At 37.0% G+C, this 22,698-nt stretch overlaps 1 long non-coding RNA gene across 2 annotated transcripts in view; it reads right to left on the bottom strand.

Annotated features, from left to right (window-relative positions):
- LOC125934342 (uncharacterized) overlaps positions 1-22,698 on the bottom strand; it is a 44,031-nt gene that overhangs the window by 6,520 nt on the left and 14,813 nt on the right. For both annotated transcript variants that reach the window (XR_007461335.1, XR_007461336.1), the window contains one exon: positions 4,832-4,941. This is a non-coding gene — a long non-coding RNA (uncharacterized LOC125934342). The remainder of the gene's footprint in view (positions 1-4,831; positions 4,942-22,698) is intronic.

Below are 22,698 nucleotides of genomic sequence, written 5' to 3'. Positions count from 1 at the left end.
TCACTGAGACAAATGGCCCCAGGTAGCCAGATTATGGGTCTTATTAAAGATGCCTACTTTAGGGGCACCTGGGTGGCTCAGTCTGTTGAGCATCCGACTTCGGCTCAGGTCATGATCTCGTGGTTTGTGGATTAGAACCCCGCATCGGGTTCTGTGCTGACAGCTCGGAGCCTGGAGCCTGCTTCAGATTCTGTGTCTCCCTCTCTCTCTGCCCCTCCCCTGCTTGCATTCTGTCTCTCTCTCTCTAAAATAAATAAACATTAAAAAATAAAGTTAAAAGATGTCTACTTTACAGAAAAGAAGCGTAATCTCTCCAACTTCCATTCCCTAACTCCAGGCTTCATTTAGTTTTTATTCTCCTTTTAATCTACAAATCATTTTCTCATCAGTGTTCTATTTCCTCTTGCCACTCCAATACACTTTATAATCAGTGCAATCTCACCACCTTCTTAGAGAAGATTATAAACACTTTCCTAAATTGACAACTTTGTACAAAAATCACTACCTCTTCCTTGGATCCCTGAGGATCTCACAGAGAAGCCCTGTGAAGTACACACCTATATTAAGCCACTCACAGCACAGAGCTGGGATCAGGGACAGAATCTACCCAATGACAGCATGAGCTCCACCAAGCTCTGACATATTCTTGCTGGATAACTGTACACCCCTTTAATTTGTCCTAAACATCAGAAAATCCACTTCTTATTTCCTAGCAGATCCCAAGGCCTCACAGATAACCAACAATATTATAATTTCTCAAACTGAAAGAAAAACAAAGTTAGAAGGTGAAAATACTCTTCCAAAAACAACAACAACAACAACAACAACAACAACAACAACAAAAGACAGCATTTTTCCCAAAGAAGTCACCCCTTGACTACCAAAGTATGATCAATCTCATATAATTCCCATGCAACCACCGTAATCCTTAAATCAAAGTTTAGTGTTCAACAAGGCCCTGAGCTAACCCTATTTCTTAAACTAAAGTAAATTTATGTTGGCAAGTGCTGATTCAGAAGCAAATGGGGGTTAAAGTGCCACTTATGAGGAGATGTTCGGCCAGGATTTCTAAAGCCTTAATAGTCAGCCACAGTAGCCAGCCGACCTCCTCCCCCAAATCACTTTTCTGATGATATATATAAACACCCTTAATCCCAAATCAGCTCTGCCTCATAATTTACATTGAATTTCTAGCCCAGATGAGCAATGTTCTTGGCTCCTCTGGTCTTAATACAACCCTTTTCCTAATTTCAGTTAAACATACTATAAGCACAAAAACAATCAAAAATGACAGTGGCATATGGGATTATACTAGCATTTGGGTTCAAATTAGTTCACTAAAACAAATTCATACTGATTTAATTAAAAGAAAAAAAAAAGTATCACAAGAAAGTATCACTTCCAATGGCAAAAGGGTTGTAACTCCCCATTGTCCTTAAGTCCAGTCAGGGGCCAAATTTCAGTGATCTATCTCCTTTCTGTTCCTGTCCCATTGTTGCCCCTCTAGTGCAGCCTTCTCCATCAGTCCTCCCATAGTGCTGTGGTCTCAGGTCTCCCTGACTTCAGTGTCTTGCTCACTTCTTTAATCATTTCATGCATCACTGTGTCCTTAATGAGTCATCACAAAACATTTTCTTACCAGGTTACCACAAAAATCCAACATCTTAACAGGCCCCTTGTGAGCCACGGAATCAACTGCAGATTTCACAGCTTCACTATAAACCCATCTTTGTCAAACCTACCTCCTTGAGCTACATAGTCAATGAACTAAATACAGCTAATGAGGTACATACAGCCGGTGAGGCACACTAATATGTCCTCATCCTTTCCCTCCTCCAGGCCTTTGAGCTTTCTGTCTCTTCCTCATGAAATCCCACACCTACTTCCTGATCCACAACTCCTGTCTCTCCTCCCTATCAATCTAACAATCCTCTACGGCCCATCTCTTCCATCAGGAATGGGTTCTTCCTCAGAAACACCAGTGTTCTCTATCTTACTAACTGCATTTAAAGCATTCCACTGTCTAGTTATTAGCATGTGTCTTATCTCCCTGCTCCATTTAACCTTCTGAAAGGTAGAGACAAAAGTCTGTTATTTGCCTCTTATTCTCTACATGGCACCTTGCCTTGCATCTGGCATTCATTCAATAAATACTTATCGGATAAATGAACAAAAATTTATTATGTCTTAATTTTTTTTTCATTTTCCAGAGTGCTTAAGATGAAATTATTGCACTTAATCTTTGAAACAAGCTAGCAGGGTAGGTAGCATAAAGTAGAAATTGGAATTTCACTTTTAGAAGTAAAAATAAGAAGCAGAAGCTCAGAATGATGCCATGAATTCTCTTGTGTCACACAGCTTCTCGATTCCCTGATTTCCCAACATGTTCCCCACCTGGACATCCACTACTTCTAATGGCAGCCAGAAAGGAGGTGCCCTCATATTCCTACACAGTGGATCTGCTGTTTCTGAAGAATTCAGGCCAAAATGGCCTTAATTTTTCTATCTTACCAATGATCCATGGCATAGTCATGCATTCACCATAATATTCTCAAGTCAACTTACAAGGCTTGGGAGAAACATCTTTTGTTACAATTTATCTTCCCTATATCTAGCTACCATCATAGGAAGGCTGCTTCCTCTGTTTCATCCTACCTTCTCAGAGTAACTGATACGCTGGGCAAGCCCCTGACTTTGCTAAACATCAGTTCCTCATTTTCAAATAGGGAAGAAGAGTGCTACCTCGTATTGTAGTTATGAAGACAAAGATAAGGCACAAAGTACCAGCACAACACAAACACTCACTAAGTAGTAGTTATTAAAATTAACGAAAATGAACAAAACCAGAGAAGCAGATTATACAACCATCTCTGAAAAGCTTCCTTTGTATTCCAGAAAAGTGTTGTAATTAGGTGATGAGGAAGTAGAAACTGACCAAGTAAGGGCCCTTAAGAACTTGACTAATCAAGTAGCCGGCAGGGGTGGGGGCGGGAGTGGGGGTGGGGGTGGGTGGGGGCTCAGTCTTTTGGTGTTTAAAATGGGGATGTTGGTCTTTTCCAGCTAATATTCCATGTGTGGAAGCATTCTATAGAATGCAGTTTTTTTCATTTCCTCCCCACAGATATCTGCCCTCTTTTGTAACCAAGCCCAGCAGAGTACCCAATGTGTGGATTTTTTTCTCACTTTATGTAACAGACTGAAATTATTCAAAGTTTTATCCTTAAAGAATTTTAATTTTGCTTTCATTTAAAGATCCAGAACTAGATCTTTATACTACCTCTGAACTCACTCAAGAGTCAATTAATGTTTTCCCAAAGCTAAACACAGATTATAAAGCCTTCAATGTTTTGAATCTAAAAGTCAAAGGAATTACAGATGATGGCTTAGTCTAATACCAAAAAGTTATTTCAACATTTCGTGATTCTAATTTTGATTATGATTCCCAGAGGAAGCTCTGGATTAAGTTCTAATACACTTTTTCTAAAGAAGCCAGTTTAAAATAAATTCCCATTTTAGTCTCTCAATTAGTGGAACTTTAAAATACATCTTCCCTAGGATACAAATAAAGAACTCTGAAGGAAATGTAGAGCATTTGTATGAATCACAGCATAGATATTGTTTTCGTGAAATAAAAGGGAGCATAAGCAGGGTTAAAGAAGCTGCCTGCAGTCTAAGGAGACCAACGGAGCTGAAAGGGTCTGACAGCAGGATGTGGGTTATAATGCTTCTGAATGAAATCCTTTTGTGCAAGGGTCTCACAGAGGGCATCCAGGCAGGACTGCGTGTTTGGATTGAAATTCATCAACCGGTCAGTTCCACAATGCTAAGATTCCTTCCGTTTAACTGATTAAGGCAGGTTTACAGGCAGCTCCCAAATGATGTCAATAGCTTCTAAAAGGTCAAATGCAGCAACACACAGCAAATGTCCTAGAGTAAAAAGCACCAGTAACTTCTTCCTCTATAATTTGCTGGGTGTGACTCATTATGCAGTGGATTATCCCTTTTTAATCAACTGCCCTGGTTTTCTTTTTCTGTTCATTTTCCCCCAAAAGCTACAACATATTTCTACATTTAAATGATATATATACATTACAAGATTGCCTATTGTATTCTACAGTGTGTCAGAATAAAACGATATAAGTGGTCCAGCTTCAGCATCACATTTTGCATGGGGGTTAGAGGATGGAGCAGAAAAGGGCAGAAGCCGAACTATTCTAGTCTAGTCAATAGGGGCCAACTACAAGCAAACCATTATCTGTGTGATTACAGCAAATTCACACACAAAAAGCTACAGCCCTAATAAATGCCACTGTCAAGTAATAGATGCTCAGGATATAGCATTACGAAAGAGGAAGAACCACACCAGGTGGAAAATTACATCTGGGTTCAAAACTATGAATTCTAGCCCTTCAAGAGCTTCTTTAAAGTCCACTGTTTCATTGTCTTTCCCAAGGGACTGAATGCATTCTTGTAAAATATTAATCATGCATGTCTTGGGCACTGAGTCGGGAAGGCAAAGGGAAGAGAAGATAAGCCAAGAATACTAGAGTGTAGTGATCAGGACCAGGGCTTGTCTGACAATGCTATAGGAACAATAACTGTGGCCCAGAGACTCAGAGAAGTTCCAAGAACTCAACAGAGCCCCCTCCCGCCCATTAATGTCCCTGACCTTCAGTTGTGAAAAGGGAGGCATTGTTGCACAGGTTCCTAGGGCGCAGCACTGGGTCTAAATCTCAGCTCTGTCACCTCCATTCCTGTGATCTTGGACAAGCTTTCAACCTCCCTGGCATCACTTTTGTTACCTATAAAATTAAGGAAAGAATAATCCTACCTCTGAATGTAGTTGAGAGCACTTCTAGGAAACAGTCACATTTTTAGGTACTGAGAATACACAGTGCTGAACACACCACACAAGGTCACTCCTCTCAGGAAGCTTGCATTCTGGGATGGGAGAAAAAACAATAAAAAATTATATAAATAACATAATTTTATATGTATGGAAAAGGGCTGTGAAGAAACTTATAGGATGAGAAGATAAGAAACTGACTGAATGGGAAGATGACTTAGATACACTTGTCAGAGAAACCTGAACCTCAGAAGAAATGATACTTGAATAAGGAGAAGGAGCAAGATGTGTAAAATAACTGATCAGGAAGAATAAAAGTTTTAAAACAGAAACAAGCTCATAATGTGTGAAGAACATAAAGAAGCCCAATGTGGCTGGAGGACAGAGAGCAATGAGCAGTAAATGTAGATACCTATTAGACTAGTAAGTGAAGAAGCCAAGTAATGAACTCATGAATGGTGCTTGGGGTAGAGGATAGAACTGGAAATGTAGGGGCGCCTGGGTGGCGCAGTCGGTTAAGCGTCCGACTTCAGCCAGGTCACGATCTCGCGGTCTGTGAGTTCGAGCCCCACGTCAGGCTCTGGGCTGATGGCTCGGAGCCTGGAGCCTGTTTCCGATTCTGTGTCTCCCTCTCTCTCTGCCCCTCCCCCGTTCATGCTCTGTCTCTCTCTGTCCCAAAAATAAATAAAAAACGTTGAAAAAAAAAATTTAAAAAAAAAAAAAAAAAGAACTGGAAATGTAAATTTGGGAAACATCTACTTAACACCCAGCACAATGTCTGAACATTATGATTATGAATAATCTCTCTATTCCCACTTTTTAAGTAACTGAATTGACACCTGCATTAGGGATACTGTCAGCAAAACAGAAGGAAGAGAGAAGACTGGTAGAAGTGGATTAGTTTAGGGAGAACGAATGTTTCACGTTGACTGCCAACTTCTACAAAATTCCGGGCATTCTGTGTTGAGCAGGATTCTAAGGCCAAGTATGAGCCTGGGTAACAACGTGTTCCAATATATGCAAGATATATAAATGGTAGCATATTTCCAAGGCTCTAGAATTCTAGAGCAAGGCTCTAGAATTAGCAGTGTTTGTTCACTATAAATTTCATTTAAATTTTTGGTACTTTTTTCTTATAATAATATAAATTAGATACCATTACTATTCCTATTACGTAATTAAGAAACCTGAGACTGAGAGGGAATAATTTATTTGCCCAAAGTGACCAGCCTTCAAATAATTAAAACTAAGAACCAAATCTGGGCATCTCTAACTCCTGAGACCATGCTCCTACCCACTGTAATATATTCATGTAAATTTGCTAAATAAGTCCTTATATGTATTCCCCTAACTGCACTTTAAGGGTCTTTCCAGCTGAGCTTAGCACATCTGGCTCTAGGATGGAATGTCTTGTTCAATCATCTAATTCTGGCATGTTCGCTGGTTTCTAAATTAACATGTTGCTTTCTTAAGGAAGCATCTTGGCACAATTCTTTTTCTGTGCTGATGTTAGTGGAAAACATCCTAGTTGTTAAAATATCAAATCCTATTTGATTATTAGGTAATTTTGTAAGCAAAATGACTTAATTTTAGCAACTGTCAGAGTTCCAAGTTATTTTAGCCATCACCTACCTATTCTTCAGCTGATGGCTTCCCATCTAGCTGCATTGGCAAGCCCACAGATACCCTGTATCAATGAAGTTACTGCTATTGTTATTGTTACCCCATCCTGACACACAAAAGCAGATTCATATACTTTGACTAAAGAAAAGAAATTTTTAGGAATTTAATGTCCTAAGGAATAGTAATTTTAATTTCAAGGATTCTAGGGCACTGAGAAATAAAAACTCTTGTGTAGGTTACAGACTAACCACACCATAGGCAGAAAAGCTAAATATATTTAATCTTGAATTGCCTTGTCCTTTCTTCCCTCCACCATGCTTTCGTTTGCACTTATTTTCTGTGAGAGGGCTTCATAACAGGAAAAAAGTATGCCACATACTACATTGATCTAATTCCAGCGAACTACCCAGAGTTTGAATTTTTATTAGCAAGAGCCATAGGCAAAAGCAATAATGCACGATACCTAACAGAGTGGTTAGTTTTATTCATGAATGCATGCTGGGTTAAGAAAAAAAAAAAAAAAGAAGAAGAAGAAAAGCCAACTTCAAAGCACTACTGAAAGATGATTAACTCTCTAGCCACAAATGAGAATCACAAGCTACTTTGATGTGTGAGAATTTTTAGTGTCTAAATTTAAAAAAAAGGACATCTACAAGTTTAACCATTTGAAAAAATCCAATGATATACTTCTTTTGCATTTTGAAAACCAGTAATTACCTGAGGGAATAAACAAGATTAGAACTCAGCCTCAGAAATTAAGCCTTAAATGCATTAACACACAAACAATATTCCTCCTTCATCATACAGTTCAGGGGCAAAATGCCAGCTCTAATATGCTCAGTACAGGAAACAGAACTATTTACATTGGCATTTTCTGATTCACCACCCCACAAGGTACTCTGGGCATTAATCAAGCTACATATGCAACTTCATCTCAAAAATCCAACAAAGTTGAAATCAGGAGTGTTACTCACATGTACAAGCCATGTGGGAAATCCTTGTAAAGACTATGGTTGTATGAAAATTTGTGCCAACATTAACTTCAAACTAACATTGACAATGATCTATAATTGCTAATCCTGGAACCCTGAGCAATCTCTATCATTTATAGATTATATATCATGGTCTGTTTTCACACAAAAATTGAGAATTATTATTTAGTATGTATAATTCTCAAAGGCTGTGTGAAATAGGCCATGGAATATCCTGTATAAATTTCAAGAGAAAATGGAAATCACTAAAAAGAGAAGTGAATGGATTAAAATGTGGGATTTTTCTTAACAATGGTTCAAAGATATGGGAAAGATGTAAGGCTGATACCATGAATTTTAAATGGTTTTTAACATGCAAACATATTAGATCTGATATTATTTATTAAGATACTTATATTTACTAATCTGAACAAGTTTAAATATTGTTAAAAATTAAATGCTGTAACATTACATTTTCTATTTCCTATCAAATTGACACACCTCTATCAATAACTACTTGGAAAAATATGCAAGACAATCTCAAAAAAAAATCACTGTGCACATTATGCAAGATGAAAATGCAGCTTTTAAAAAATACTCTGTCTGACATTCAGTTCTGTATGCTGCTACAGCAGGTCAAAAGCCATTAGCCACCTGCTGGAAACACATACTAGGAAATAAAATGCCCTTCAAAATTATTTTGCATACAATATTCTCAATGTAAAATGGGTGAAGTTATATTCTAAATGTTTTAACATGTGATGCCTTGAAAGGAAATACACTCACCATGCCAGAAGTTAATTTCAAAATAAGATTTAATAAGGGTCATATAATTTGGAGTATTCACATTAGATAAAGAAAGTACCACGTCTACTATGAGAGAAATGAATACATAAATGAAAACATATAATAACCAAGCAGCTCAACACAATGGCTACCACTGTCTCTTTTTCCAATAAAGTGACAGACTTAATTTGATTCCTGGGATTCTTAGGACATTCTCTCTCACCCTTCAGTAGTCTTCTGGGGACTGACCCAACAGTCCTTTTTTATCAATAAGACATTCTACAAGTCATTCAGAAAAAGGAAGCAAAACACCAGCCTCTGTGCCATTGCACATAAAGAATTCACAACCCTGTCTTGTTTAACATTTTGAAACTTGGCAATGAAGTATATAGCTCAATATCATTAATATATTAATAGGTTCTATTTGCAATTATTAGATGACTGGTCATGTGGCACTTTGTATAGCCAGGTACTAAGCTCAGTACATGACATAATCTTAATGCATTTAATCCCCACAACAACTTGATGATATAGGTATTATCCTATCAGTATTTCACAAATAAGGAAATTAAGGCACAAAGAGGTTGAGGAATTTGCTCACAGTGATACAGACAACAGATGGCTACATTTCAAGGAGGGAAACTTACAGTTTATAAAATGTGAAGTCCTGATGTGATGGGCAACCACAGGAAAGAAAACAAAAGAGGCCTAAGTCAAGGACAGCCAAAAGAAAGGATGGAAGAGAAACAAAGGCTTTTTCTTTTTCTCTATTTTCTGTTTCTATTTATTTCTGTTTACTATCTTCTCTAATCTTACTGATGGTGGTGTGCTTAATAAACAAAATAAAGAGGTAAGAGAATTGTAATCTGGTTTGCAAAGGCAAAGATGACTTCTACTTAAACACTAGGAAGATCACGTTTTCTTGTCTTACTTAAAAGATGGATTTCTGTTTTGTGGACTGCAAATACCCAATCTCACTGCTCAAGCCCTGAGATTACCTCCAATGGATAAATACACATTTTGGTATCATGTCAGATTCGCAAACTGTAGAGGCAGAAATGGGTTTCTAAGAGCCCTATGTTATTCACCTATAAACCTGGTTCCTAAGATAGGAGCGCCTGTCTGGCTCAGTTGGTTAAGCATCCAACTTCGGCTCAGGTCATGATCTCATGGTTTGTGGGTTCAGGCCCCACATCGGTCTCTGTGCTGACAGCTCAGAGCCGGGAGCCTGCTTCGGATTCTGTGTGTGTGTGTTTCTCTCTGCCCCTCCCCCACTCATGCTCTGTTTCTCTCTGTCTCTCAAAACTGAATAAATGTTAAAAATAAAATAAATAAATAAACCTGGTTTCTAAGATGGATCAAGGGCAACTCTTGGAGACTGACTTCAAAAAGGGTCAGTGGAGTTCCCAGGCTGTTAGCTCTAGAGAGGTCTCAGCTTCCCTGGTGTTACCCTCACTGACTTGAGCCATGCTAAATTTGTTTGTAAGAAATCTTAAACTGGCTCTCCAATATAAGTGCCCAGTGATCTTTCCAGGGCCCTAATCCAAAACCTATCATCGGATCATGAGAGGTTTTGTTGGTGCAACTGGGTATTTGAATTTTCTTTGATTATTCAACAAATAAAACAACAACAAAAACATTTCCCCTTAAAACACAACATTGGAAGCCTGTAAATCTTCAAACACAAATTAAACAAAATACCTCGTTGTTAATAAAACATGGAATCATACAAAATGCATCTGTCAAAATGAAGATTCTAAAATATTTCAGTAAAAAATTCACTAAATCTCAGATAATAAGGTTGGAAAAGATTCCTTTTTCCACACCCCAAACAAAGGAAACTGAATCCCTGCCTTGACTGGAGACTGTTGCTATTTGTTTTATGGATAAAGGCCAAATTATGCATATTTTTGTGACTTCAGTCAAGATTCAAGGTCAGTCACCAGATTTTCTCCCACACCAACAATACAGCAGCAGCATGAATTCAGATGTTCCTCATTCATTTCACCGTGAGTCTTTAAATTTGTTTTCCCTGTCAGAGTAGCTAAGATTTCTTCCTTTGTCAAAAGGGTAGCCATTAAGAAAATCACTTAGCTAATAAACAAGGAAATTAGCTAGCAAGCCTGATACAAAGCAGATAGTCCCAACACAAACAGCAATCTACACACAAATTAAGGTTGTAAAGAGTTGCTCTGATAAGCACTTTTAAACTTAGTGGCACTCAAACAACTGAGCATCTCTAGTATTAGGGGTCAAGCAGCAGTCTTAAACTTTTCTTCTTGTCTCACTTGGTGGCCACAAAGATCTCAATAATAAGTACAGAGTTTTACCTAAGGGTGTGCTGAGAAAGATACAGCAGTAAGCAAAGAGAATAATTATGAAGGCAACATAACCCATCTTCCTTTCCAACCATTTTTCTATTCTTTTATTTGTCGCTGCTTAGAGGAACCAGCTAACATATATTTAATTTTGCGAAAAGTCACATAACCTAAGTAAGTAACAGTGGAAATAAAATCATCACTCTCATGAAACATGGTGTCAGATTTTGAAGTGCGTGGTTATCAAGCAAAACATCAACATCAGAATTTACATAGTTACATTTTACATGTCCAATTGATATACATTTTTAAAGCTGATAATCTTTAATTCATACACACAACAATTTTTTCGTGGGGAACAGCATAACTAAATACTTGTAAATTTCACTAAATTTCACATTTAATCAAATGGCTTCAGTTTTCTACAAAAGTTAAATTTTTAGTAAAAGTCTACATTAGAAATACTACAGATTAAGAAGAATCTGCTATTATAATCATACTAATATCTTCTGTCTAATTTTAAGGACAGAAAAATCTCCCTCATCTAATCACTTCTAATAAAATGCTTGAAATGCTTTGTTCAATCCTAGATTTAATAATTCCTACCTTTAGTTGGTTGAAAATGTATCTAAATCAGTAAGAACCTACTTCTGCCAATTCATTCCAGGAAAATATTCATTTCCACCTGCCAAATCACACCTCTGCTCCAGGCTGGGTCATTCTTGGACTTTATTAAGATGAATGTTCTGCCTCTATTCCCATCTTTGTGAGACCTGGTGATCACAGCCAGTCCTGTATGACCCTCAATATACCAGAAATAGAAGATAACCGGTAACAAAACATGTTTAAATGATCATTTAAATTAGCCCTATAAAATAGAAAGTATGAGTCTCAAGAAGTAACTGGCCAAGGATAAATAAACCATTTTAAGTACATTATGAACTCAAAAGTATTAGATAAGTAATAAATTTTATTTAAAATTCCTCAATAAAGAGATCTGTGAATGAATGCATATACTTAACAAAATTAAAAAAAATCTTTTAATGTTTATTTTTGAGAGATAGGGAAGGAGCACACACGCGAGTGGGGGAGGGGGAGATAGAGAAGGAGACACAGAATCCAAAGCAGGCTCCAGGCTCTGAGCTGTCAGCACAGAACCTGATGCGGGGCTTGAACCCATGAACGGTGAGATCATGACCTGAGCCAAAGTCGGAGGCTTAACCAACTGAGCCACCCAGGTGCCCCAACAAATTTTTTTAAATGTTTTTAATGTTTACTTATTTTTTTGAGAGAGATAGAGTGTGAGCGGGAAAGGGGCAGAAAGAGAGGGAGACACAGAATCCGAAGCAGGCTGACAGCACAGAGCCCAATGCGGGGCTTGAACTCTTGTACCCATGAAATCATGATCTGAGCTAAAGTCGAATGCTCAACCAAATGACCCACCCAGGCGTGCCTGTTTAACAAATTTTTAAAAAGAGAGCAATGTGCCTTTCATTTATTAAACCAGAAACTCTCAGGTAAATATAACACAATATATTCAATATGTTTCACATATTGTTGAATTTAAGTGTAAAAAAATTTAAGCTTTAAATTCTTAATGTAAAAATAATCTATTCTGGGGTGCCTGTGGCTCAGTCACTGAAGCCTCCAACTCTTGATTTTGGCTCAGGTAATAATGTCGTGGTATGTGGGTTGGAGGCCCACATAGGGCTCTGTGCTAACAGTGAGGGCTTGCTTAGGATTCTCTCTCTCCTTCTCTCTTTCTCTCTCAAAATAAATAAACATTTTTTACAGTGTTGCTATAATTACTTAACACATTTAATATTTTCAAAATGCTTCAAAATCTTTTACTAGTTCAGTTTTTAAATAAGACATTACTATATCTGTGATTTTTGAGCTTTAAAATAAAACCAGTACTTACAGCACTTAGTTTACTTAAATATACTATACATATAATACGCTTCAAATACCGCACTGAACCAGTAACTGTTCTAAACATTCTGTAATAGTTTCAAATTTTGACAAATTCCCATGTACAAAAGCTTTTAATTTAAACATTAGAAATGAAAAAGCCTAGGTACTTCAGACATAACTCAATGTATATGGATAGTCAAATATATATCTAGGTGTTTCTTCTAAGAATTTTAAAAGCAAAGAATCAGGTGTTCTACAAAAATTCACAAATTCATACAAGTTATCTTACACAATTTGTAAAGGAAAAAGTAGGTTTAAGACATTTTGGTATAGAACGAAAAGAATGTATTCCGTTCCTATGACGACCAAGACTCCTAACCAACCATGATGACAAAGGGCAGATGTTTTAGAGAGAAAAAAAATTTCTATATACTTGATTAACATCAGAGTCTACTTCGCAGCACTATTAACTTACTTGCTACCTGAGACTTTGTTACTTTTTTTCTCTAAGATGGCTACAGACAGCACATTTCTTGTTCATAGTCAAACTGAAACTACCATAAGCCTCAAAGACTGTCAAGCTGTATTCTGATTTGCAAGAAGTTTAAACCAATGGTAATTTGAATTGCAAATTCTTCACTTGACAAAATTACAATTTATAGGGCTCCTTTAAACAGCAAGTACCTCTAATATATTTAGAAGGGATTTCAAATTACAAAAACTCAATTTGCTATCAGATTATGTTAGTACACTGCCCCCATTCCAACTCTTCATAACGCCAGTTAGTGGCAAATAGGTGCTCCTGTATCATGTTTTTGAAAGCTGAAGAGAGTGCACATCAAGGGCCCCTAACACAACCTAAGAGACCTTAACAGTCAATTGCTTGGTAAACAGATAAAGAACAGGCCTTCTGTAATTGCCAAGTGCTTTTTATGCAAATACATTCATTTCCTGGAACCTGGTAACTGTTTGTTTTGAAAGTAACCTTAAAGTCTTTTCACATGCACTTTATCACTATTGGATTGGAGAGCAATTTATGACCATAAAGATTTAATTTACCTTTAATATATTTCTCAACATTATGATTTTGGCATTACTTTCATCACCCCATCCCCTCTGATATATATACAAACCCACATATATGTATACACATCAGTGTTACTTTCACATATCTGAAGTGAATTTCCTAAATTGCATATGTACCATGTTTAAATATAAATTATAACCTGCAAACAATAAATGGCTCTAATCTCCTTCTTGGAAAAAGTGTTAGTTACTTAAACACTCTGCTGTAAGAAACACAATTCTACACAGTAATGAAATTATTATCTTCCTTATTAGCATGGGTACACCTTCTCTCCACGTTTGCATATTACCCAGCAAAAATGCCAACTGCTGTTGTGTTTCAGCAATACTTGGTGTAATGGAACATATCCAAATGGAAATGTTCGCTCTACCTACACTTTCCTTCAATAAACTACTAACACCTAGATAAAACCCCTTATCAGAGACAAATCCCTTTAGAAACAAAGGATCTAAAGTTACCTAGTTATTGTTATAAGACTGAATGCTTTAGGGCTAATTGACAGGGTAAATGTTTCTCATCTGGGGTTGAAGAAAGGAAACTATCTTGCCTTCAGAAACAAAACTGAAATAAACTTAAGTAATCTATCTAAAAGAATTTTTTTGGTTTTTTTTTTTATTTATTTTAATTTATTTTTTTTTTACCTTGGTAACACTTGGCAAAATGTTGAAAATAGAAAAATCCACTGGAGAAAAAGTATTTGCAAAAAAAAAAAAATAATAATAACATAAAACGGGTAATATCTTTAATGTGTGTGGGACCCAAGGAATTTAACAAAAATCCCCTACCCCTGGACAAGCAAAGCAAGACTAACTCCATTTTGTGCTACACCCACCATCTCATTATACCCCCCACATGACCTACTTATTGCTTAAGACACTCCCCCACCCTAGTCAAGCCGCTGAGCACACCCTTACTAGAAACCGGCTCATATAGGAATGCGGAACCCCTAACCGCCAATTCTTAAACCCCGCCTTTTGCCCGCCAAACTTGGGTGCCAATTCTGACCAGAGTGATAGGCTAGTTCAAACAGTTACTATAGGGTAAATTGTAATTCAATTGGCCACCTGTGTGTGGACTGACATGACTATGCAAGTTTCTGTGTGTGTTACAATCTCATTGGCCACTGGCCCCTATAAAACTGCTACACCTCTTAACCTAGGGGTCCAAGTCGCTGCTCCGCTGTGTCGGGTATGCTTGGGTGCAAGCTCGAGCTTGCAAATAAACCCTCATGCGTTTGCAGTGGTATCTGCTCCTTGGTGGTCTCTCGGATTAGAAATAGGGGGCATTACATGTGCATATAAATAAGTCTTACAAATAGAAAAGAGGAACACATAGGATTAACCCCGACATGGAGAAAAATAAATGCTCAACAATCATATAAAAATGCTCAAGTCACCGTTGAAAATTAAAATAAACGATCATAATTCTTCATTTCTCTAATTGGCAGTTAAAACACACACACACACACACACACACACACACACACACACACACACAAACTAATTCCAGAATGGGCAGTTGTTGCTCTCATATAGAACGTCACAGAAGTATAAACCAGAAGAATCTTTCTGAAGGACAATTTGGCATATATGGATCAAACACCTTTTAAAATGTTCATATTCCTTTACTTAACTCTACTTCTAGGAATTTATTTTAAGAAAAAAAATAGAGGGGTGCCTGGGTGGTGCAGTCGGTTAAGCATCCAACTCTTGATCTCAGCTCAGGTCATGAGAGCCTGCTTGGGATTCTGTCTCCCCTCTCTCTGCCCCTCCCCTGCCTGTGTTCGCTTTCACAAAATAAATAAATAAACTTAAAAACAATTTTTTTTACAGAAAATAAATAGAAATAGGCAAAAGATTAATCTAAGTATTTCCAGCATACTGCCATTTATAATAACAAAAACAGAATAATATTCTAAAATCCCAGTAATAGAGAATTGGTATAGGCATAAAATAAAGGGCAATGCAGCTACTTAGAAAGCAGCTGTAAAAGAATATTTAGTGACACGAGAAAATGTTTACTATTTAACACTCAGTGAAAAAAAATTGCAGGTTATAAAAGACAGTAACCATTACAATCCTAATTTTATGTCTTCCAGTTTTGTATCTCTGTTCCTGTGTGTGCATACATGTGGGGCAGAACAGGAAAACTGCAGGCATGCAAACAAATGATATCAGTGCTTATCTTTGAGTGGTAAAATATGAGTAATTTAAAAAATAGCATTACCTTTGTGGTTTTTGTTTTTGTTTTTGTTTTTTGCATTTGCATTTGCCAATGTTGCCTAATGAATGAATATAATTCAAGAAGTGATGGGCCGGGGTGGGAGAAGGGGGAGACAACATAATTACTCAGAAAAACAAAACTGTAAGTTCCTATGTAGGAGATAGTTTCTGATAACTAGAATCATACTGCTCAGAATAATGAAAATAATGTTCCTATAAAAGACTAAAATCAACTCTTTGCCAACAAAAAATACACAGTGGCATCACTCTCAACCTGGCAAAACCAGCCATATGAAGCAGTGTTACATAACCTAATACCATACTATTTAGATAGGTTTTCTGCATCGCCACTTAGATTTCTTCCCAGGAAAATAGTCAAATCACCCTCATATGAACCACAGGCTTACATGAAGCTGTGGTCATGGTAAAAGAAGCACCGAGATGGCCACGAGACCCACAGTGATCTCTGTCCATCTATAAAATGAAGATAATAGCACTATCGACCCTACAGCCAATCTTTCAGGCGACGAACTGTCCATTTCTCAAGATAATACTAATACTGTTTTAAATACCAACGACAAAAAGTCTTGGCCTATTTTATAATAACTAAGAAATACCAGTTCCCATAATCTAATATATTGTATACTGCAGTTTTATTGTCTATACTTTAAAGGTTATATTTTCTATCTGTTCACTGAGCTTATAAGTAGGCTTAACGAGTTACAGTTAAGCTGATTATTTTGCACATGAAGATATGACTATAATTTCCTGAATAAACAAAGAGCAATCAACAAATATTTACTGAGCATCTTCCATGTTCTATGAATTATGTCAAGTACTGAAAGAAAATATTTTTAATTATTTAGGCAAATCACTCCCTAGATCATATACAAGACAAGGAATTTATTTCCTCCAATTCAGTCTAACGATGACTACTGAATATTTATGAATATGAATAATTAGCTAACCCTTCTAAATGTCTTATTAGTTTGTTCTCTAACTGGAACCATTTTATTACTTTATGATACCATTGTAGTAAGTTTTGTTTTTGTTATTAAAGTAGAATATACATAGCATAAAATTTACCTTTTCACCATTTTTAGACTTCACATTAAGTCCCATTCAAATTATTGTGCAACCATCACCACGGTCCATCTCCAAAACTTTAGCATCTTTTCCAAACCAAAATTCTGTGTCCATTCAACAATTACTCCCCATTCTCTGCCCACCTCCCACCCAGCCCTTGGCAGCTACCATTCTATTTTCTATTTCTATGAATCTGAACACTCTAAGTTCCTCATGCAAGTGGAATCATACGGTATTTTTCCTTTTATGTCTGGCTTATTTCAGTTAGCACACTGTCTTCAAGGTTAATCCATGTTGTAGCAGGTGTCAGATTTTCATTTCTTTTTTAACACTAATATGCACTGCATGTATATCCCACTTTATCCATTCATCCATTGATGGGCATTTGGGTTATGTCCACCTTGCGAGTATTATGAATAATGCTGTTATGCACGCTGATGTACAAATATCTGTTCAAGTTCCTGATTTCAAATCTTTTGGGAATAAACACAAAAGAGAACTGCTAGGTAAGTTCTGCTTTTAAGAATTCCAAGTTTCAATAAACATATCTTTTGATATTTTAAAAATCAGTATCAAATTCAGTCTCTAGACTGAATTTTTAACAGCAAAATAGCTATTTTATTCTCTTTCAGGGTATGCCTTAAAAACCCAAGTTAAAAATAAAAGAATTTTTCATACTTAAGACTTAATGGTAAACCTCCTGCTAATAACAACATTAGCCAACTTTTCCCTAGCAAAGTGCATCGCTCTTTGGTACTGTCATCCATAAATACTCTTCCTGTTTCCCCACACTTTGTATTCTCTGCTTTTCAGTGTGAATCATCACGGCACTTAAACCACCAAGCCACTCTGTTTTTGTAGCTGATATGTTCCCCTCCACCTATTAACATATTCTTACCTCCCACTTCCAAGTAACACATACATATTTTGAAAATGCCCACCACAATGCTCACAATTCTGCTGTTAAACTAATAGTTACTTAATAGGAAGAACTTCAACCAAATAGAGTAAGAACAAGGTAGTATGTTTCAGATCAAATCATGACCCTCTCTCTCAACACAATATTTAATTTCATACCACCATAAAAGCCAGATCTAATATACCTGGCCCAGAATACAAATATTACTATCTGTTATTCAGTGGTACTACAAAAGGATTCCACTATATAAAAAAATTAATATGTGAGGATTATACTCACATTAATATGTGAGTAGTTTTTAAAACTATGTAAGTATACTAAAGGCATTTCATCACTATAGTGAGTGGAAATATACTCTAGAGATACAAAGCCAATTTGAATTCCTAACTGTGAATTACTGACCACTTGAGAAGAGAAATGTAGTTTCTATCAAAAAGAAATAGAGTTATTATGCCTTGCATACAATCCATAATTTTAAGATACCAGTGGCATGATGAAGTTATTAAAGTCTTTCTGACAAGGTAAAGACCATCATAACTCACTGCCACCTTCATCAAAGCTGGTGAATTATGGATTTTATGAAGGGTAATTACCCTTCAAGTAAAGTATGTGGGCAGTTACTTATTATAAATTTTTATCTTTAATACATAAATTGTCACACATTGTTAACAAACAATTTGAAGCAAGCTGAATTATGTGATTAAGTTATAATAGAAAATTACTTCATATCTGTCCATTTCTCCTCCAAGACATCAAATATACAATTTATGTTACTAGGGTCCAGTGATTGATACTGAAGTCAGTTAGAGCTGTGGAAATACAAATTAATTGAAATAGGACAAGACTTCCCTCAACTACTTTAACAGCGAGGAATAACAAGAAGTTTTCAACGACATGATACAATTTTAGCTCTTAAATCAAAAAGTAAAGTGAAGATAGAATGATAGAGTTAGGATGCCACCATTTTTTTTTTTTTTTTTTTTAGCGTTTATTTATTTTTGAGACAGAGAGAGACAAAGCATGAACGGGGGAGCATCAGAGAGAGGGAGACACAGAATCTGAAACAGGCTCCAGGCTCTGAGCTGTCAGCACAGAGCCCGACGCGGGGCTCGAACTCACGGACCGCGAGATCATGACCTGGGCCAAAGTCGGCCGCTCAACCGACTGAGCCACCCAGGCGCCCCAGGATGCCACCATTTTGCAATATTAAATGAATAAACCAAATTGAAAAAAAATTAAAGAATCTATTTTGCCAAATCCATCAACACTGATACTAACAACTTTGAAATATCTATAATATATGCATCACTTAATAAATCCCAAAAATGTACTCACTATACATGCTAAATCCTAACATAGAGAACTTCAATTCCTTAGATGGGAGGCAATTGATCAATACTGGAAATAACCAATATTTCCTGAGAATATCGAACATTAGTTTTTTTGTAAAGCCCTATCTGTTTTGCCAAAGAATCCACACCTCTACTTGCCCCCCATGAGTATCGTTAATTTGGATTTCCTTGGTGAGAGTTGCACAATAGTCTTCTTCTGGAAGTAAAGGTGACTGCGGTAAGTGAAGTTTGAGTTTAGGCACTTAAACCATAACGTGGCATATTTTCCATACCTTTTACTGAGTCCAACCATGGGCCATTCCCAGAACACAAGAATTCCAAGTAGCACAGGATCATGAAAGCTATATTTAGAACCTGGCTGGGCATATCCCCAAGTTACAAGAGTCCTATGGGTCTGATAGGGCCTGGACATACAAATACCCAGGACTACATCTATTCTTCTTCTGCCAGCTCCCCACCTCAACTGAAATGGGTTGGAAAACGTGGATTGTAAAACCATTTTTGAAGAGGATAAGCAAAATGTTAAAGATGGAGCATTTCTCCCTGGCCTTTACATCTGCATAATGATTTCTAAACTAAGGGAAGATTTAAAGTGAAAGTCATGCCATTATAATTCAAGAATGGTGATGAACAGTTTTAATTTACAAAACTCAGATAGAAGAATAAGATGATTTTCTGCTTCCAGAGGTGCTACCTTCTTCTCACTGCGTTGTAAGGGTCAAATGTTACAGCTGGGAATTATCATTATTATACCTAATTATAATCACACTTTGCTTGGTAGCTTTCTTTCACATAACTTTTGATATAGAAATTGTTATGATATATTCTTGACCTTTATACTTTGCATCAAAAGAGTAGTAATTTACTTATTCCTGTTCAGAGTAAATTATTGATTTGCTACTGACTACTCAGAATGAAGATTAATGGAATAGATTTAAAGTTGTAAAGAATTTGGAGCCTAGCTCCTCCTGACCGTCAACTTTTAGCTAATAAACTGGAATGTGTCAAAACTGAAAGGCAAGGTTTAGTTTTCATATATATATATAAATTGTACTACATTTTTGGTATTTTCTACTTTTTCTCCATGAACGTTTCAGAATACAATTCCTAGAAATCTGCTGGTTTGTAATCTTCCCTTCAATGTCCGGAAGTTCATAAAAATGACAGAAATAACAGAAGACTCAGAAACTGTTAACAGCAGCAATTTAGAAAGTAAGACCAAGTAGAAAGAGGGAAAATTTGTTTTCAGTATTAGGAAGAGCTTAAATTTAATTATGGCTAACTAAATGCGAGGCACTTTCCAAAATACTTTTAGAAATGAACTCATCAATGCTTATAAAACCCTGTAAAATGGATAATACCAACCAACTAAGGAAGCGAAGCACAGAGTGTAAGTACTATGTCCAAAGTCACTACTTTGCAAACAAGGAAGCGAAAGCACAGAGTGTAAGTACTATGTCCAAAGTCACTACTCCTGTAAGTGGGTGTAACTCAGTCTAGCTCCAGAACCTGTAGGGTTTTGTTTTTTGGTTTTTTTTAACGTTTTATTTATTTTTGAGACAGACAGAGACAGAGCATGAACGGGGGAGGGGCAGAGAGAGAGGGAGACACAGAATCGGAAGCAGGCTCCAGGCTCCGAGCCATCAGGCTAGAGCCCGAAGTGGGGCTCGAACTCACGGACCGCGAGATCGTGACCTGAGCTGAAGTCGGACGCTTAACCGACTAAGCCACCCAGGCGCCCCCAGAACCTGTAGTTTTAATCATGACACAAACCACCTCCTTTAATTAAAAGCTGCAACAAGATTTTTTTCTTTTTCCTATCTCAGTTCTTTCTCTGAAATGAATATCTTTTGTGTATGTTTGACCCAAGAATGGAATAATGTAAGTTTACAAAAAGTAACTTTTGTTTTACTATAATTTTGCTAACATATTCTACAGATTTTATTAATTACTAAAAATAACTCCATATAAATGATCCAAATAAGAGAGTTTACAGATGTGTTTAAAGTTCAGCATCTTTGGTTCAATCTGATATGAAATGGACATGTTTAGTACATATATAAAATTTAGTACATATATAACCATTTAAATGAGTGATTTTAAAAATGTAAATACCATAGTGAGAACTCACAATTACCCCCTAATCCCCATTTGCTTTCAAAGTTCTGGAGCCAAATTTTAGGCAAGAAACCTCTTGGATGGTTAAGGTCACTTCATATTCAACAGGTTTATCTCTTCCCCCAAGCTTACACTTCCCAAACACATTTCTACCTTGTTTAATCACATCATCTAATCAACCAAAAAAGAAACTTCATATTTTTTTCAGCCCGTGCTCTCTTTCAATACCTTCAATGCAATCATTCATCACAATATTCTGCCAATTGTATCTCTGGCACATCTCCCGAATCTGTCACCTGCCTTCATTCCTGTATTCACTGCTCCAGTTCTGAGCCCCATTTTCTTACCCCAGGAACCTGTAATGGTAACAGCTTCTAACAGACTGCTTTATCCTCTGGTTTATTCTTTAATCAGTCCTTCATAAATCTCTATCAGAGTTCTCTTCTAACATAAAAAGAAAATTAAAAGCTTTTAAGTTTCCAATCATTTAAAGCAGAATTTCCAGGGACACCTGGGTGGCACAGCTGAGCGTCTGACTTCAGCTCAGGTCATGATCTCACGGTTTGTGGGACCAAGCCCCACATCAGGTTCTGTGCTGACAGCTCAGAGGCTGGAGCCTACTTCGGATTCTGTCTCCCTCTCTCTTTGCCCCTCTCCGGCTTGCACTCTGTCTCACTCTGCCTCTCAAAAATAAGCATTTAAAAAATTTAAAAAAATAAAGCAGGATTTCCAAACTATAAAGTATATTACATTCACCAGAAAGGCTTGTTAAAACAGATTGCCATAAGACCCCTCTCCCTTTCCGATCTGACCGGACTAGGATGGGGCCCAAGAATCTGCATTTCCTACAAGTTCCTAGGTGGTTATAATGCTGCTGGGCCAGAGACCACACTTTAAAACTACGTGGGCAAGTTTCATAAAATGCCCTGCCATATACCCTCAACCAAATACATGCAGGATTTCATTGTGTGGAGTTTTTTTAAATCCTCCAGGTCATTCTGATTTGCACACTATTGTGAACTGTATTGTGTGCTTGAATTTAAATTCTTTTTTTAAATTTTAATGTTTGTTTTTGAGAGAGACAGAGTGCAAGCAGGGCAGGGGCAGAGCGAGAGGGAGACACACAATCCAAAACAGGCACCAGGCTCTGAGTTGTCAGCACAGAGCCCCACGCAGGGCTTGAACCCATGAATCAAACCATGTGACCAAGACTTGAGCTGAAGTCAGAAACTTAACCGACTGAACCACCCAGACATCCCTGTATTGCGTACTTGAAATTTGCTAAGAGGATAGATCTTAAGTGTTCTCACCACACACAAAAAAATGGTAACTATATGGCCTGATGGATATGTTAACTAGCTTGACTGTGGTGATCATTTCACAATGTATACCTATAGCAAAACATCAGGTTGTACATCTTACAAATATACAGATTTGGGGGGGGGGCGCTTGGGTG

The sequence above is a fragment of the Panthera uncia genome (assembly GCF_023721935.1).
Source record: "Panthera uncia isolate 11264 chromosome A1 unlocalized genomic scaffold, Puncia_PCG_1.0 HiC_scaffold_17, whole genome shotgun sequence".
Classification (NCBI taxonomy): Eukaryota; Metazoa; Chordata; class Mammalia; order Carnivora; family Felidae; genus Panthera; species Panthera uncia.
Note: the sequence above shows the minus strand (reverse complement) of the source record. Positions and strands in the feature narration are given on the sequence as shown.